This window comes from Mustela putorius, unplaced genomic scaffold (genome assembly GCF_011764305.1).
Source record: "Mustela putorius furo isolate JIRA1106 unplaced genomic scaffold, ASM1176430v1.1 tig00000129_pilon_pilon_pilon, whole genome shotgun sequence".
Lineage (NCBI taxonomy): Eukaryota > Metazoa > Chordata > Mammalia > Carnivora > Mustelidae > Mustela > Mustela putorius.
The window spans coordinates 38,933,493-38,950,595 of NW_025421290.1; positions in this window are offsets into that span (position 1 = coordinate 38,933,493).

Here is a 17,103-nt window from a genome sequence, read left to right on the forward strand (position 1 = left end):
GTATTTTCTGATCCCATTTTTGCAAAAATCTATCTAGTCGATATGCGTCTATACGTCTTAGGGACAAGAAAAGTCTGGAAAACATTAAAGAGAAACTAATAGGGAGAAATCCTGGTGAGCATGTTTGTGGGAAGAGGTGCCTTTTTTAATTTGCTCACTTCAGTTCAGTAAGCACTGTTTACCACAATCCCTTTATTTTTTTAAGACTTTATTTATTTAGGGGCACCTGGGTGGCTCAGTGGGTTAAAAGCCTCTGCTTTCGGCTCAGGTCATGGTCTCGGGGTCCTGGGATCGAGCCCCACATCAGGCTCTCTGCTCAGCGGGAAGCCTGCTTCCTCCTCTCTCTCTCTCTGCCTGCCTCTCTGCCTACTTGTGATCTGTCAAATTAAAAAAAAAAAAAAAAAGACTTTATTTATTTATTTGTCAGAGAGAGACAGAACACAATCAAGAGGAGCGGCAGGCAGAGGGAGAAGCAAGCTCCCCGCTGAGCAAGGAGCCTGATGTGGGACTCGATTCCAGGACCCTGGGATCATGACCTGAGCTGAAGGCAGATGCTTAACCCACTGAGCCACCCAGGCATCTCAAGAGCACATTCTTTTTGTAAATAAAAAGATTTGGAAAAGAAGAGAACTACTGGTTAGAGCCATCTGTATTCAGAATTTCTGGGGCGTCAGATTTTTCTGGGGCGACTGAATTTCTGCTCAGTCATTGGGCATCTGCCTTCGGCTCGGTCATGATCCCAGGATGAGCCCCACATTGGGCTCCTTGCTCAGTGGGAAGGTTGCTTCTCCCTCTCTTGCTCTCCCCACTTGTGTTCCCTCTCTTGTTGTGTGTCTCTCTCAAATAAATAAATAATTTTTTAAAATTTATTTATCAGAGAGAGAGGGCGAGAGAGCAAGCACAGGCAGACAGAATGGCAGGCAGAGGCAGAGGGAGAAGCAGGTTCCCTGCCGAGCAAGGAGCCAGATGCAGGACTCGATCCCAGAACGCTGGAATCATGACCTGAGCCAAAGGCAGCCGCTTAACCAACTGAGCCACCCCAGGCGTCCCTAAATAAATAATTTTTAAAAGAATTTTTCTTTTTTTCTTATTTAAGTAAACTCCATGCCCACTGTGGGGTTCCAACTCATGACCCAAGATCAAGTGTCTCATGCTCTACCAAATCAGCCAGATGCCACTGTATTCAGAATTTCTGAGGCTGTAGAGATTTAGATTAAAAGTTCTGGCTTTAGGGGCTAGTGGGTGGCTCAGTTGTTGAGTCTCTGACTCTTCATGTTGGGTCAGGTAATGATCTCAGATTCCTGAGATCCAGCCCTGGGCCAGCTCCCTGCTCAGCGGGGAGTCTGCTTCTCTCCCTCTCCCTCTGCCCCCCCCCCCCCCGCATTTTCTCTTTCTCTCTCTCTCTCTCAAATAAATAAATCAATAAATCTTGGGGCACCTGGATGGCTCAGTGCGTTAAAGCCCCTGCCTTCAGCTCAGGTCATGATCCCAGGGTCCTGGATCAAGCCCCTCAGCAGGGAGCCTGCTTCCCTTCCTCTCTCTCTGCCTGCTTCTCTGCCTACTTGTTATCTCTGTCTGTCAAATAAATGAATAAAATCGTTAAAAATAATAATAATAAAATAAAATAAAGAAATAAATCTTAAAAAAAAAAAGGTACTGACTTCAGAATCTAATAAGCCTGAGCTTAAAACCAGCTCTACCCCCAGGAACAAATTCACCTCTCCAAAGCTCAGTTTCCTCACCCGTAAAATGGTGATTATGATGATAATTACCTCACAGATTGTGATAAGGATTAAATAAGGAAATGCAAAGAAAGCATTTAGTACAGCAGTGAGCGCAGAGAAAAAGCTCAGTCAGTTTTAGTTGGCCCTTAAAATAGTTATTACAAGGGCACCTGGGTGGCTCAGTGGGTTAAGCCTCTGCCTTCAGCTCAGGTCATGATCCCAGGGTCCTGGGATCCAGACCCCATCTGGCTCTCTGCTTGGCAGGAAGCCTGCTTCCTCCTCTTTCTCTGCCTGCTTCTCTGCCTACTTGTGATCTCTGTCAAATAAAATAAAATCTTTTAAAAAAATTAAAAATAATAAATCAATTAGAACAGTACTCAGCTTCTACTAAGCACTCAAATATTATTTCTTTTTTTTTTAAGTTTTTTTTTTTTTTTTTTTTTAAAGAGAGCATGAGTGAGGGGAGGGGCAGAGGGGGAGTGGAGAGAAAGCAGCAGACTCCCTGCAGAGTGCAGAGCCCACGACCCTGAGATCATGACCTGAGCCAAAATCAGGAGTCGGACACTCAGTCAACCAACCAAACCAGGTGCCCTGGTATTGTCATTATTTTTATGATTATTATTGGCTCTCATTCTAGGATTTCCTTACCCTCATATTTCTTCAGCCCCATTTCTGCAATTGTATAGGTATTTTAAATAAGAGACCTCAAATCTTTTTTTGTAAAGAGTACAAGCAAACAACTACATAAATATATTTTTAATATGTCAGTCACTGTGTTCAGTGCTTGAAGAATACAAAGATAAGCAAAAGATTGTTTCTGTCTTCAAGGAAATGCTCGGTCTAGTCGGGGAGACACACATACCCATGGCTATAACCCAAGTACAGACTACGGTAAGCCATGCAGTAAAGGTGTGCAAGCGCCAAGAGGACCCAGAAGCTGAGACCTGTGGAGGCTTCCTGAGAAGGTGTCATGGGAGCCACCCTGCCCAGGAGACACGGATGACAGAGCAGGGATTCCAAGTGGAAGGAGCCATGGATGACCCAAGACAGACCCTCCGGGACTGATGTGATCCCCCCTCGCTGCTATATCTCACGGTGCAGGGGGGGTGGGGTGGGGTGGGGTCAGTAAATCCCTGTTTTTTGCCAGTTCAATTCAAGGGGTGTGAAAAGGGTTAGAAGAAACAACAGACAATGCCCAAGGGCACCTTCCTTTTTCAAGAGAAGGGAAAAAGAGTAAGACCCGAACCCAATCCTGTGAGGTGGGAAGATCCACTTGGCTGCCAGGCCGGGAAACAGCTGTGAACACCAGGTTAAGCAGCACTTGTTTTGAGGGAGGAGGGAATGGAAGGTTTGGGAGTGGAAAATGGGAGGGGTCCTCTGCCGGATCCATCTGCAGTGCCCAGCAAACGCCCAAAGCCTCTGACACTTCCCTTGGGCTCAGAGGTAGTTTCCTTTTCCTTCATGGTGTGGGCTCCACTTCAGGTCTTCCAGAACCACATTTTGGCACAATCTCTTAACGTGTTCTATCACCTCCAAACAGAGTGATCCTGGACGACTTTGGTCCCGCAGACCCTTCCTCTGGTGGGACAGGGAGGGCTCATCACAGTTATCGTCCAGCCCCAAATGTCCCTAAGAAGTGATGGTGTGGGGGCACCTGGCTGGCTCAGTTAGTAGAGCCTCTGACTCTTGATCTCAGGGTCTTGTGTTCAAGCCCTTCGTTGGGTAGAGCGATTACTTGAAAAAAGAGAGAGAGAGAGAGATGTCAATGTTTGCTGCTGGGGCTCCTTTGGGTGGATTGTGCGGTAGAATGTCCAACTGCGGGGTGCTCAGGGCTCATCTCTCCTTTCGTTCCTGAAAATGAATAAGCTACCGGTTTCTGAGTGCCTCTACCGCGTCAAGCCCTGTGCAAAGCGCTTTATCTGTGCTCCCAGTGTGCTAACAAGGGGGCAGCTCATGGCCTCTGGAATACGGCAGCAACATGGACTTTTTCTTTCATTTCTGCCCTGGCGACTTGATCTCCAGAAGTGAAGCGATCAACTTCTAGAATACTTCAGGTGCCATCAGAAAGTTTGGTATCGCTAAGGGCTATGCTGACAGAAGTGCAGGAATAATTCCAGGTGACCCAGACCCTTTCTTTTTCCAGAAGAAGGGCAGGTAGTATCGGTTTCAATTCCATGTGAAGCATTTACAACCTCATTTTCCTTTGTCAATCTTTCCTTCCTTCTGGATTTTTTTTTTTAAGATTTTATTTATTTATTTGACAGACAGAGATCACAAGTAGGCAGAGAAGCAGGCAGAGAGAGAGGGGAGGAAGCAGGCTCCCTGCTGAGCAGAGAGCCCAATGTTGGGCTCCATTCCAGAACCCAGAGGCTTTAACCTGCTGAGCCACCCAGGCTGAGCCACCCAGGCGCCCCCTATCGTCTGTTTCTTTAAGGTGGTATTTCCCAAGTTGGCCACTCGTAGGAATCACCTGAAGAGGTTAAAAAAAGAAGTGCCACCCTCCCACCCCAAGAAATTGTGATATAATCTGGAGTACAACCTGGGCCTCGGGATTTTTTTTTTTTAATTCCCAGGTATTCTATACACACACACACATATATACGTGTATGTGTGTGTGTGTATATATATAAAGACTTTATTTATTTAGTAATCTCTGTACCCAGTATGGGGCTCTAATTGACCACCCTGAGATCAAGAGTCACATGCTCGGGCACCTGGGTGGCTCTGTTGGTTGAGCGACTGCCTTTGGCTCAGATCATGATCCTGGAATCCCGGGATCAAGTCTCTCCCTGTTTGGTAGGGAGTCTGCTTCTGCTTCTCCCTCTGATCCTCCCCCTTCTCATGCCCACTCTCTCTCTCTCTCTCTCAAATAAATAAATGGAATCTTTAAAAAAAAAAAAAAAAAAAAAAAAAGACACATGCTCTACTGACTGAGCCGGCCAGGTGTTCCAATTACTTCACACATTTAATAACTGCAGAATATATGTGTGTGTGTGTGTGTGTGTGTGTGTGTATACATATATTTTGTTTGTTTGTTTTTGAGAGGGAGAGTGCACACAAGCACGAGCATGCATCAGGGAGAGGCAGAAGGGGAAGAAGAAGAAGAAGGAAAGGATCCCAAGTCAGAGGAGGAGGCAGGGCTCAGTCCCACGACGCTGAGGTCCTGACCTGAGTCCAAACCAAGAGTCAGGCTCTTAACCATCTGAGCCACGCAGGCGCGCCAGCTACAGAATATTTCATCGTAGGGATTATATTCATGTATTTAAGCAATCCCTTGGAACTGGACATTTAGGTTGTTTCCAGTAGTTTTGTATTATACACAATGTGCAGGAGACATATTTGCACATATTGTGCAAACATTTCTATAAGATTCATGAGGTGAAATTGCTTAGTCAAAGAACATAATATATAGGTAAGTATACACTTACGTATTTATTTCTGGGTTTCGGTCAATGAACAAAGGAAGCACCTCATGTTGTCTTTTGCTCTGTGCATACGTGGACTTATTGTGACGAAGTGGCTTCTGAGGACGGGATCCTTGAGGATCCTGAGGACTGGCAGGGCTGCTGCTGGCCACGACATCCGGGACTAGACTTCAGCTCTTCCGTGGGAGGCAGGAGGGGGCCAAGGTGCAGAGTCATCCTTCCTCTCCCCGCAGGGTGCCTTTTGATGTGTTGGCCCGTGACCTAGGAAGTTGGAGGCACTTTGTGAACTATCAGAAGAGGTGGAACATGCCAGTGAGAATCAACCAGCACTCATTTTGACTGAAGCTAGGCCCTGTCCACAGAGGCAGGGCCTGAAAGAAATGAAAGAGGGTCAGGGGGCAGCAAATCCCAGAGCCATGGTCGAATCTTGACAGGGCTTCTCACAGAGGTGAGGAAGAACTGTCCCTTTTCCTGGCCTGCCCTGCAGACCTAGTGTTTGAAACAAAATGTGGGCTCTTCAGGAGGCCATCTTAGGAGGGCAAGGGGTGCTCAGGTGGGGTCAGTCCTGACGCCCCAGGAAGGGTCAGGGTGATGGCCTGATTTTGGAGCTAGTTGGTAAACATGTAAACAATAGAGTCTGAGGAGTTGTGCAGGAGAATGTGAGGTAGGGGTTACCGGGAGCGTCCTCAGACTTACACTCAAGGTATGGGGTAGGGGGTAGGGGGTAGGGAGTAGGGAGTGAGGGGAAAGACCTGGGCTCATATCTTGCGCTGCTGCTGGTAGCTGACGGCCCCTGACTGCGTGGAGGCTTGGGGCAAGCCTCGCCTCTGAGCCCTTGCCTCACCTGGAAAATGTGGCTCATACTCACCTGGGTTGTTTTGAGATTCACCTAAGGGACCAGATATAAAGGCACTCAGCGCCGTTCTCAGTTCTTAATAAATAGTGGCTGCATTTATGAGCAGATTAGGAAGCCTAGCAAAAAGATAGGGACCAACATCCTCCAGGACAGTCCCCACGTGAGGCCTGGAACCGAGATGCTGGAGGCTACTAGCATGGCGGCTGCTGGGTGGGACGTTCTGTCCTAGGACAAAGGGCCTGCTCCTTCCGCCGCCGCTGCCGCATTCTAGCCTGGGGACTTGAGCCTGGTGTCCCCGTTGCTATTCCTGCCTTGGCCCCGTTTCCCCGGCAAGTACCCTGAACCTCCAGACAAGTACCCTCAACTGTGACGAGGGTCCGGGGGTCTCGTGGACGAGAGTCCAGGGCCGAGTGGGAAAGAGGGGAGTGGCGTTGACAATGGGGAAGCTGTAAAAACTGTAAATGGTGCGGCGCGGAGCATGGCTCCAGCTGTCTAGCACTCTCCGGAGCTGGCAAGAGCCCAAGGAGGGAGCCCAGACCTCGGGCGCCTTTTGTCCCTGGTCTTGGCTATGTAAAATGTGGGGGAAGGGGCAAGAATCCGTGGAACTTGTCCATTCATCGGAGCCCCCCTGCTGCCAGCAGGTGCGAGGGTGGGGGAGGGAGATGCGGACTCTGGCCTGGAAGGTTTAGAAATAAGAATTGCAACTCAGCATGCAGTGGACTGACAAACAGATTCCTCAGGTTCTCCCTCTAAGGCTGTGAACCTTCAGGCCAGCCAGACTCCATCCTGCTTTGAATGCGGCCGTGAACTGGTTCCCCGCCCCCCAGTGGGCCTCCAGCCGCCCCTCTCCCTCTCGCCTGGTCCCAAATCCCAGCTTTGCTCGCTCTGCCAAAGAACGCTGCTTCGCCAGGCCTCCTCCCAAGCCCGTTTGATTTTTGGAGCTTTTTGTTTGTTTTTCTTTGTCTGCTCCTCTCTGGCTTCCAGCACCTTCTCCAAAACACCACATGCAAGCATTTAGATGTTGCTTGGACCGAAGTCTTAGAAAAAGCAGTGTGGGGAGAGGAAGGACTGGGAGCCACACAAACCTGAGTCCGAACCCTGCTCTGACCGTCCCAGCTGAGTGTGTTCAAGGCAAGTCTCAAACCTTCCCAAGCCTGAGTGCTCTGTAGGTAGAATGGAAATTCCCTTTGTTCTTCCCTCTCAAGGTTCTTGTACAAATTAAACGCTAAGTTAATGTTTAGAAAGCTCTTAGCACAATTCTTGGCACAGAATAGATGCTCAATGAATACTAAGTTATTCCCCATAATAGTCCTAGGAAAATAAGGCGGAACCTCCCTACAGTCTTGTTTCGATTTCTATTTCCCTGTTGCTAGACAGATTAATCTTTTTTTGTATGTATATTGGCCATTTGCATATCTTATGTGAGTTGTCTCTTCATATCGGCCACCCGTCTTTCTCTTTTCTTCTTCTTCTTCTTTTTTTAAGATTATATTTATTTAGTTGACAGAGAGAAATGCAGCTAGAGAGGGAACACAAGCAGAGGGAGTGCGAGAGGGAAAAGCAAGGAGCCCTATGAGGGAAAAGCAAGGAGCCCTATGCGGGGCTCGATCCCAGGACCTTGGGATCATGAACTGAGCCAAAGGCAGATGCTTAGCGACTGAGCCACCCAGGCATCCGGGGCACCCACTTTTCTTTTAAGGTTTTATGGGCTTTTTATGGGTCTTTGGTTTAATGATTGGTGGAACACCTTTATACATTCTGAAGTTCTTTGTTAATACAGTCTGCAGATTTTTTTCTTTTGGCCTGTTACTTGCTTTGGCTTTTTTTTTTTTTTTTAAGATTTTATTTTATTTTTTTTCCTTTTATTTTTTTTTAAAGATTTTTATTTATTTATTGGACAGAGAGAGATCACAAGTAGGCAGAGAGGCAGGCAGAGAAAGAGGAGGAAGCAGGCTCCCTGCTGAGCAGAGAGCCCGATGCGGGGCCTCGATTCCAGGACCCTGGAATCATGACCTGAGCCGAAGGCAGAGGCTTTAACCCACTGAGCCACCCAGGCGCCCTAAGATTTTATTTTTAAGTCCTCTCCACACCCCACGTGGGGCTTGAACTCACAACAACCCAGAGACCAAGAGGGAGTCTTCTACTGACTAACCGGCCAGGTGCCCCGCTTTGGGCTTTTTGCTGTCTTTCAACGTACAGAGTCTGTTTTTCTTTCTACACAGTGTACGCCCAAATCTGCCTATAAGGGCGGGGTCCTCTATAGGGTAATGTAGTCGGCAGTTTTGTGGGCCGCAGTGACTCTCCCCTTGAACAGTGCCCGGCCCAGAGCTTTCTCAAACCTAACATTGTTCTATAAACAAACGGGAAAAAGCTGCGGTATCATTTGACCGATCCTGCCGAATCCTACTTCTGTCCCCAAATGTACACACTCCCACCTACTGGTTTCTGGAAGGATCACATCTTTACTGGCTGGCTGATTTGGGAAAACTCCAAGATCTGACTGAGAAATTAGCAGCTGAATGAGACTGTGGAGGTCCTCCATTAACCCTCTCTTTGGGGCTCAGGGCTGACTAGATCTCTCCATAGTTCCCATCCCACCATTTGCCCAGACTCACATTAACTGACCATTTACCTGATGCGTTTCTGAGAAGTTGTGTGTAAATCTAATTTGATAGATTGTATTTTAATGCTCTGGGAGAAAAGGAAATTAAAATAAATGTTGTAAATTCTTTTTTTTTTTTTAAAGATTTTATTTATTTATTTATTTGACAGAGAGAAATCACAAGTAGGCAGAGAGGCAGGCAGAGAGAGAGAGAGGGGAGGAAGCAGGCTCCCTGCTGAGCAGAGAGCCCGATGTGGGACTCGATCCCAGGACCCTGAGATCATGACCTGAGCCGAAGGCAGCGGCTTAACCACTGAGCCACCTGGCACCCTAAATGTTATAAATTCTAACTCATTTATTGGGCGCTTAGTATGTGCCATCCGCTGACGAAGCACTTTAAAGACCTTATTTAATCCTCATGACCATGAGGAAAGCTCAAAAATGTCTCCATTTTATAAATAAGGATCCTGAAGATCGAAGGGGTTATTAGGTAGCTTGGCCAAGGTCACCCAGTTGGAATGTTGCCAGATTGGCAAATAAACGTGTAGGGGCCCAGTGAAATTTGAATTTCATATAAACGAGTAATTTTTTTTAATATAGCAGACCTCAGAGATTGCATATGCAGTATTTTATCTGGCAACTCTATCCACACGCACGTTAAGTGGGGAATGTGAACTGGAATCCAAATCTCCTGATTGCCTGGTGCCTTCCAGTGGTAAGACCACAGAGTACACGCATGGGATTCTTTGAAAAGGGAAGCACCTTCTTAAACTAAGTTTTGGGCTCCGCCTCAGACATGCTGAGTAAAGGGTCTGGGGGCAGTTACATCCCTAGCAAGCACCTCAGCCACAAGCCTCCACTCCTCAGGGAGTCCTCTGCACTCTGAATTTTTTTTTTTTTTAAGAAGTCTTTTTTTTTTTTTTTTTTTTAAAGATTATTTATTTATTTATTTGACAGAGATCACAAGTAGGCAGAGAGGCAGGCAGAAAGAGAGGAGGAAGCAGGCTCCCTGCTGAGCAGAGAGCCCGATGATGCCGGGCTCAATCCCAGGACCCTGAGATCATGACCTGAGCTGAAGGCAAAGGCTTAACCCACTGAGCCACCCAGGCACCCCTGTGCTCTGATTTTTGAGAGCACTTCGGTATGTACCCAGCTTGCAAATTTAGATGCCCATATTCTGCGGTCTTACGGTTGCAAACATTCCTAGTAACTTCACATTCCTTCAGTCATTCATCCATTCAACTCCTTGACAGGTATTTATAGCTGGAGGGCCTGTCCTGCCAGCCAGAGATAAAAAGATGAATTAGACGCAGCCCCTGCCCTTGAGGAGCACAGACAGGTAAGTAAACAGACGCCATTAGGTGGGTGGTGGGTGATAGATATTTGGTCCAAAACAGAGGGGGTCGGGGTGGGAGAAGTCAGATACAAATTCCAGAAGATTCGCTTCAGCCAAGTCTTGAAGGGTCCATAGTGGGGCACATGGGAGGCTCAGGTCATGATCCCAGGATCCTGGGATCAAGGCCCTCATTGGGCTCCCTGCTCGGCAGAAAGCTTTCTTCTCCCTCTCCCACTCCCCCTGCTAGTGTTCCCTCTCTAGCTGCATTTCTCTGTGTCAACTAAATAAATATAATCTTAAAAAAAAATTTATGAAGGGTCCATAGTTTTGTTTTCCTCTGAAGGGATATAACACAGGATGACAGATATGAAATTTAGCTAGTGGTTATATCTTGCCATAAGAGATAAATTCAGATGAAGGAGAAAATGAACACAAGGGCTCCAGAGTCAGACCTCTTGGTTATAGACAAGTTCCACCACTTACTGGTCATGAAACCGTGGCCATGTACTAACCCTTCCTCTCCGTGCCTCAATTTGTCTTCTGGGAAATGGGGATGACCGCATTATCTTCCTCATTGGTTTGGTGTACAATTGAGGAATCCATATAAAAAATATAATGCCTACCACAGCTCCTGAAAAGTAGTAAGGATACAATGGAGGTCCACATTGACAATTTCCCCTTCTCTTCTAGATCTTTCCTTCAGCCTACAAATGCCTTGTATTTTTCCATCCTTGACCTCCGATCCTCCTCTGACTATTGGTACATAGTCTGTTGCTTTTTTTTTTTTTAATGGCACAACTCAGAATTATCTTTTCCTCATTGCCTATTTCTACTGCTCACCTCCTCTCTCCTAAACTCTCTCCATGGAACCTGCCTTTGGCAAAGCTGCTGCTAACCTTCGCCGTGCAGTTCCAGTGGGCAATTCTGTTTCTGTCTCCGTAACCCTATAGCAGTATTTGAGGCAGCTGGTAGTGCCTGCTTCCCTTGGCTCCCAGGCACCACCCTCACCTGGTTTTCTCCCCTTCCTTCCCTGCTGCTGCTTCCCCATCTCCTGGGCTGCCTCTTCCTCCTCCTGTCCTGGTCGTACTCCTAGATGTGAAAGTCCACAGGGCTCAGTCCTTCTCTGTCTATAGTCACTTCTTAGGTGATCTCTTGTAATCTACTGATTTAAAATCCAACCTTTATTTCTGATGATTCCCACGTTGATAGCACCCACTCATATCTCTCCTGAACTCAAGCCTAAACAGCCAATTGCCTGTGTAACATCACCACTGGGTGTCCAGTAGGCATCTTTGATTCAGCCCATCCGTAAACAGACTCATGACTTACCACCTGTCCCTACCCAGAATCTGTTCTTCCTTCAGAGTTTCCCATCCCAGTAAATAGTACCCTCATTCACTCGGTTGTCCAGGCCAAAGGCTTAGAATCACTCTTGATTCCTCTTTCTCTCATTCCCCACACCGAAACTCAAATTATTTCCATTCTAGTTTCTTTTCTTTTTTTGTTTTGTTTTTTTTTTTAATATATTTTATTTATTTATTTGAGAGTGAGAGAGAGAACATGAGAGGGGAGAAAGTCAGAGGGAGAAGCAGACTCCCCACAAAGCTGAGGTGGGACTCGATCCTGGGACTCCAGGATCATGACCAGAGCTGAAGGAAGTCGCCCAACCGACTGAGCCACCCAGGCGCCCTATGCATTCCAGTTTCAAAGGGCATCCCACATCGGATGCTTCTCACTTCCTCCAAAGCAAGGTTTCTTAGCTGCCATACTTTGGACATTCTGGATTAGGCAACTCTTTGTTCTGAGAGCTGGCCAGTGCTTTGCTGCTGGATGCTCGGCTGCATCTGTGGTCTTTCCCCAATAGATGCTAGTAGCATCTTCCTGGTTGTGACAACCAAAAATGTCTCCAGCTGACACCAAATGTCCCTGGCCTGGGTAGTAGGGGAAGGACAGGGAGGGACAAAATCACCATGGTTGAGAACCATGTCTCCACAGCTACCATTCCCTAGTTTCAACCATTATTTCCTCCTACCAGATAACCTCCTCACTGATTTCCCTACCTCCATTCTAGCTCCTCATTCTCCATATAGCAGCAACCAGAGTAATCTTTTTTTTTTTTTTTAATTTACTCAAAATAGGCTCCATGCCCAGTGTGGGACTTGAACTCATAATTCCTGAGACCAAGCGTTGCATGTTTTTTTTTTTTTTTAAAGATTTTATTTATTTATTTGACAGAGAGAAATCACAAGTAGTCGGAGAGGCAGGCAGAGAGAGAGAGAGGGAAGCAGGCTCCCCGCTTAGTAGAGAGCCCGATGCGGGACTTGATCCCAGGACCCCAAGATCATGACCCAAGCCGAAGGCAGCGGCTTAACCCACTGAGCCACCCAGGCACCCCACCAAGCATTGCATGTTTTACTGACTGAGTTAGCCAGGCACCCCTGAATGAATTATCCTTTAACTCTTTTTTTTTTTTTTTTAAGATTTTATTTATTTATTTGAGAGACACAGAGTGAGCAAGAGAGAGCACATGAGCAGGGGCAGAGGCAGAGACAGAAGCAGGATTCCTTGTTGAGCAAAGAGCCCGATGTGGGGCTTGATCCCAGGACCCTGGGATCATGACCTGAGCTGAAAGCAGACCCTTAAGGATTGAGCCACTCAGGCACCCCAAGGCTCCAACTTTTTAACAGACGTGGAACTCAGGGGGCAGAACCTTTCAAAAATGGTTTACTTCTGGATTGGGAACAAGCCCAGATGGTTTCGAATCTAGAAGACATGACAGCAGGACTCTGCTCAGCTAACAACTCTATTCCTCCTGCTCTGTCCTCTTTTGTCTGGAAGCAAATTGAACATGCTGGTGTCATATGGGGAAGCTGCGTCAGGCCTTTGAACCGGCTACACTGCAGATATTTTGACCTTGTCAGCCCATAGGATACATTTCAGATTAAGTGATTATTCTTGAGTATTTTTATATACTGTTTCATCTTTGTCTTTTTTAGGATTTTATTTATTTATTTGACAGAGAGTGAACCCACATAAGCAGTGGGAGCAGCAGGCAGAAGCAGAGGGAAAGGGAAAAGCAGATCCCCCATGGAGCAGGGAGACCCATGGACTCAGATCATGAACTGAGCTTAAGGCAGGTACTTAACCCACTGAGCCGCCCAGGCACCTGTTTTGTCTTTTTCAAGAACATTCACACCACTCGGTAATTTCTCATGATGGCTGTGAACTGCAGCTCCGCTTTCCCAAATATACAGGGAAACTGGGGGTTAGAGGGTTAACTTCATTCTAAAAGTGTTTACTGAACACCTTCTATGTGCCAGGTGTTGGGCTGGGTCATGCCGGACAGGAGGATCACTAGGCAGGCATGCAGGAGCGAGAGGCAGGAATATTCTGTCTATAACCGAGGTGTGAACCAAGAGTTGAGAGAAGGTGATGAGATTGTTTCTATATTGGGAGACAACTTTTGGGAAGGTTTTATTGTGTGGGTGACACTTTTTTTAAAACCCACTTTAAACATGCTGGCTTTGTTCTTTTTATTCCTTGTATTCCTAATTCCTACAGATTCCAATTATTATCAATGGGTGTATACTTAGACACACACAAACATGCATTATAAAAATAAAATATGGGGCTTCCTGGGTGGCTCAGTGGGTTAAAGCCTCTGCCTTTGGCTCAGGTTGTGATCCTAGGGTTCTTGGATCGAGCCCCGCATCAGGCTCTCTGCTCAGCGGGGAACCTGCTTCCTCCTCTCGCTCTTCCTGCCTTTCTGCCTACATGTGATCTCCGTCTGTCAAATAAATAAAATCTTAAAATAAAATAAAATATGGATTCTGACTTCTTTTAAACTTAACCATATTTTGGCTATATCCAAGGATATTCATTGCTGGAGTCTGTGTATTAACAAGACCTAAAGCCCACTAAAATATCCACCAGTAGGGAACTGAATAAATAGTTCTCTTTAGGTGGCGTATTTTACAGGGGGAAAAAATGAGATAGGTATGTATGGTATGGAACAGTCTCCAAGCTACACTGTAAAGCATAAAAAGTTAAGGTGCCTGGGTGGCTCAGTCAGTTAATCGGGGGACTCTTGATTTTGGCTCAGGTCAGGATCTCAGGGTCGTGAGGTGGAGCCCTGTGTCGAGGTCCATGCTCAGCGGGGAGTCTCCTGGGGATTCTCTCTCTCTTTTTTTTTTTTTTCACAGCCATTAAAAAATGTTTATTGGATTTAAGCACAGAAGAAATGCTTAAATCACAAGAGTAATACTGAATTTTAAATAGATTATAAGCAAAGGAAATGGAATATGCATCATTCACAGGCATGAAAAGGAAGAAACACTGAAATGAGTCTTGGAGCACACTCAGTGGTCTTCTGTCCCTATCTATTTTGAAACTTAGAGTTCCCCAGGACAAGTATATGCTCTGTTTTTAAACATGGGCTAGGATGCTCACTGGAGCATAATGAGAAGACTTCAAGAAGCACACTAAAGCATTGGATGAGGGCTCCATACCCGGAGCTCTCCTTACCAAAGCCTTTAAGCAAAGCAAGTCCCATTCCATGCTTGGGATTAAGATTAAGGATCCCTGCACAGCCAGGCAGCACAACAGAGCCCTGGGACTGTGGTCTGTGTGGCCCACCCTCTGCCACAGCATCTCTAGCAGCAACCCACGGAATGGGAAAAGATATTTGCAAATGACAGTACAGACAAAAGGTTGATATCCAGGATCTATAGTGAACTCCTCAAACTCAACCCACACGAAACAGGCAAACATATAAAAAAATGGGCAGAAGATATGAACAGACACTTCTCCAATCAAGATATACAAATGGCTATCAGACACATGAAAAAATGTTCATCATCATTAGCCCTCAGGGAGATTCAAATTAAAACCACATTGAGATATCACCTCACACCAGTTAGAATGGCCAAAATTAACAAAATAGGAAACAACATGTGTTGGAGAGGATGTGGAGAAAGGGGAACCCTCTTACACTGTTGGTGGGAATGCAAGTTCGTGCAGCCTCTTTGGAGAACAGTGTGGAGATTCCTCAAGAAATTAAAAATAGAGCTTCCCTATGACCCTGCAATTGCACTCCTGGGTATTTACCCCAAGGATACAGATGTCGTGAAAAGAAGGGCCATCTGTACCCCAATGTTTATAGCAGCAAACTATGGAAACATAGTTTTTTCCAAACCATGGAAAGAACCAAGATGCCCTTCAACGGACAAATGGATAAGGAAGATGTGGTCCATATACACTATGGAGTATTATGCCTCCATCAGAAAGTATGAATACCCAACTTTTGTAGCAACATGGACGGGACTGGAAGAGATTATGCTGAATGAAATAAGTCAAGCAGAGAGAATCAATTATCATATGGTTTCACTTATTTGTGGAGCCTAACAAATATCATGGAGGACAAGGGGTGTTAAAGAGGAGAAGGGTGTTGGGGGAAATTGGAAGGGGAGGTGAATCACGAGAGACTATGGACTCTGAAAAACAATCTGAGGGGTTTGAAGTGGCGGGGGGGGGTGGGAGGTTGGTACCAGGTGGTGGGTATTATAGAGGGCACGGACTGCATGGAGCACTGGGTGTGGTGAAAAAATAATGAATACTGTTTCTCTCTCTCTCTCTCTCTTTTTTTTTAAGATCTTATTTATTTGACAGAGATCAGAAGTAGGCAGAGCAGCAGGTGGGGGGTGGGGGGAAGCAGACTCCCCAATGAGCAGAGAGCCCGATGAGGAGCTTGATCTCAGGACCCTGAGACCATGACCTGAGCCGAAGGCAGAGGCTGAACACACTGAGCCACCCAGGCGCCCCTGGGATTCTCTTTCTCCTTTTCCCCCTCCACCTGCTCATGTGTGTGCTCTCTCTCTCTCAATAAATAAACAAAATCTTTTTTAAAAGTGTAAAAAGCAAGCTGTAAGACAGAGTTTTTAAAAGGAAAAGATGGGTATATGTATATGTGTGTGTGTGAGAGAGAATAATAATCACACATATAAGTTTATATATATATATATATAAAACATTTCTGGAAAAATTCCTAAGAAACCATGAACAGTGGCTGTCTCTGGGATGGGAGACAGACTTATTTTTCATCATTTACCGTGTCATCCTGTGTGAATTTTTTTTTTTTTTTTTTTTTTTTTGCTGGTGTTTAAAAATTTTTTTCTTTTTTTTTTTTCCTTTTAATAATCTCTGCACTCATTGTGGAGCTCGAACTCACAACACTGAGATCAGGAGTCACATGCTCTACTGACTGAGCCAGCCAGATGCCCCAATTAACTATATTTATATATTTTTTTAATTTTTTTTTTTTTTTTGACAGAAAGAGAGATCATAGGCAGGCAGAGGGAGGCAGACAGAGAGAGAGAGGGAAGCAGGCTCCCTGCCGAGCAGAGAGCCCGATTCGGGGCTCGATCCCAGGACCCCAGGATCATGACCTGAGCCGAAGGCAGAGGCTTAACCCACTGAGCCACCCAGGCGCCCCACTGATTAACTATATTTTTAACTGAAAAATTTAAACTGAACACCTATGTGCCAGGCACTAGTTAATAGGGGCACCTGGCTGGCTCAGTCAGTAGAGCATGTGACTCCTGATCTCAGTGTTGTGAGTTTGAGCCCCACACTGAGTGTAGAGATGACTAACAAAAACAAACTTAAAGAAAAAAACCTAGTTAATTAAAAATAAACTACACAACATAACATGGGCATTTCTCCTGTGTATACACAGTTTTCCTGTGTATAACTCTCATTGCCACATAGATAGTTCACATGTACTAACTTACTATGCCCCACAACAACCCTCAATCATTCCATTTCACAGATAAGGAAACTGAGGCAACTTTCCCAAGGTCACACAGATATTAGGTGGTGGAACATGCATTTATTTATTTATTTATTTAAAAGATTTTATTTATTTATTTGACAGACAGAGATCACAAGTAGGCAGAGAGGCAGGCAGAGAGAGAGGAGGAAGCAGGCTCCCTGCTGAGCAGAGAGCCCGATGTGGGGCTTGATCCCAGGACCCTGGGATCATTACCTGAGCCAAAGGCAGAGGCTTTAACCCACTGAGCCACCCAGGAGCCCCTGGAACATGCATTTAAATCCATGGGACCTGGGTCTGAAGTCCCTGCTTTTAACCATCTGTGAGGACACTG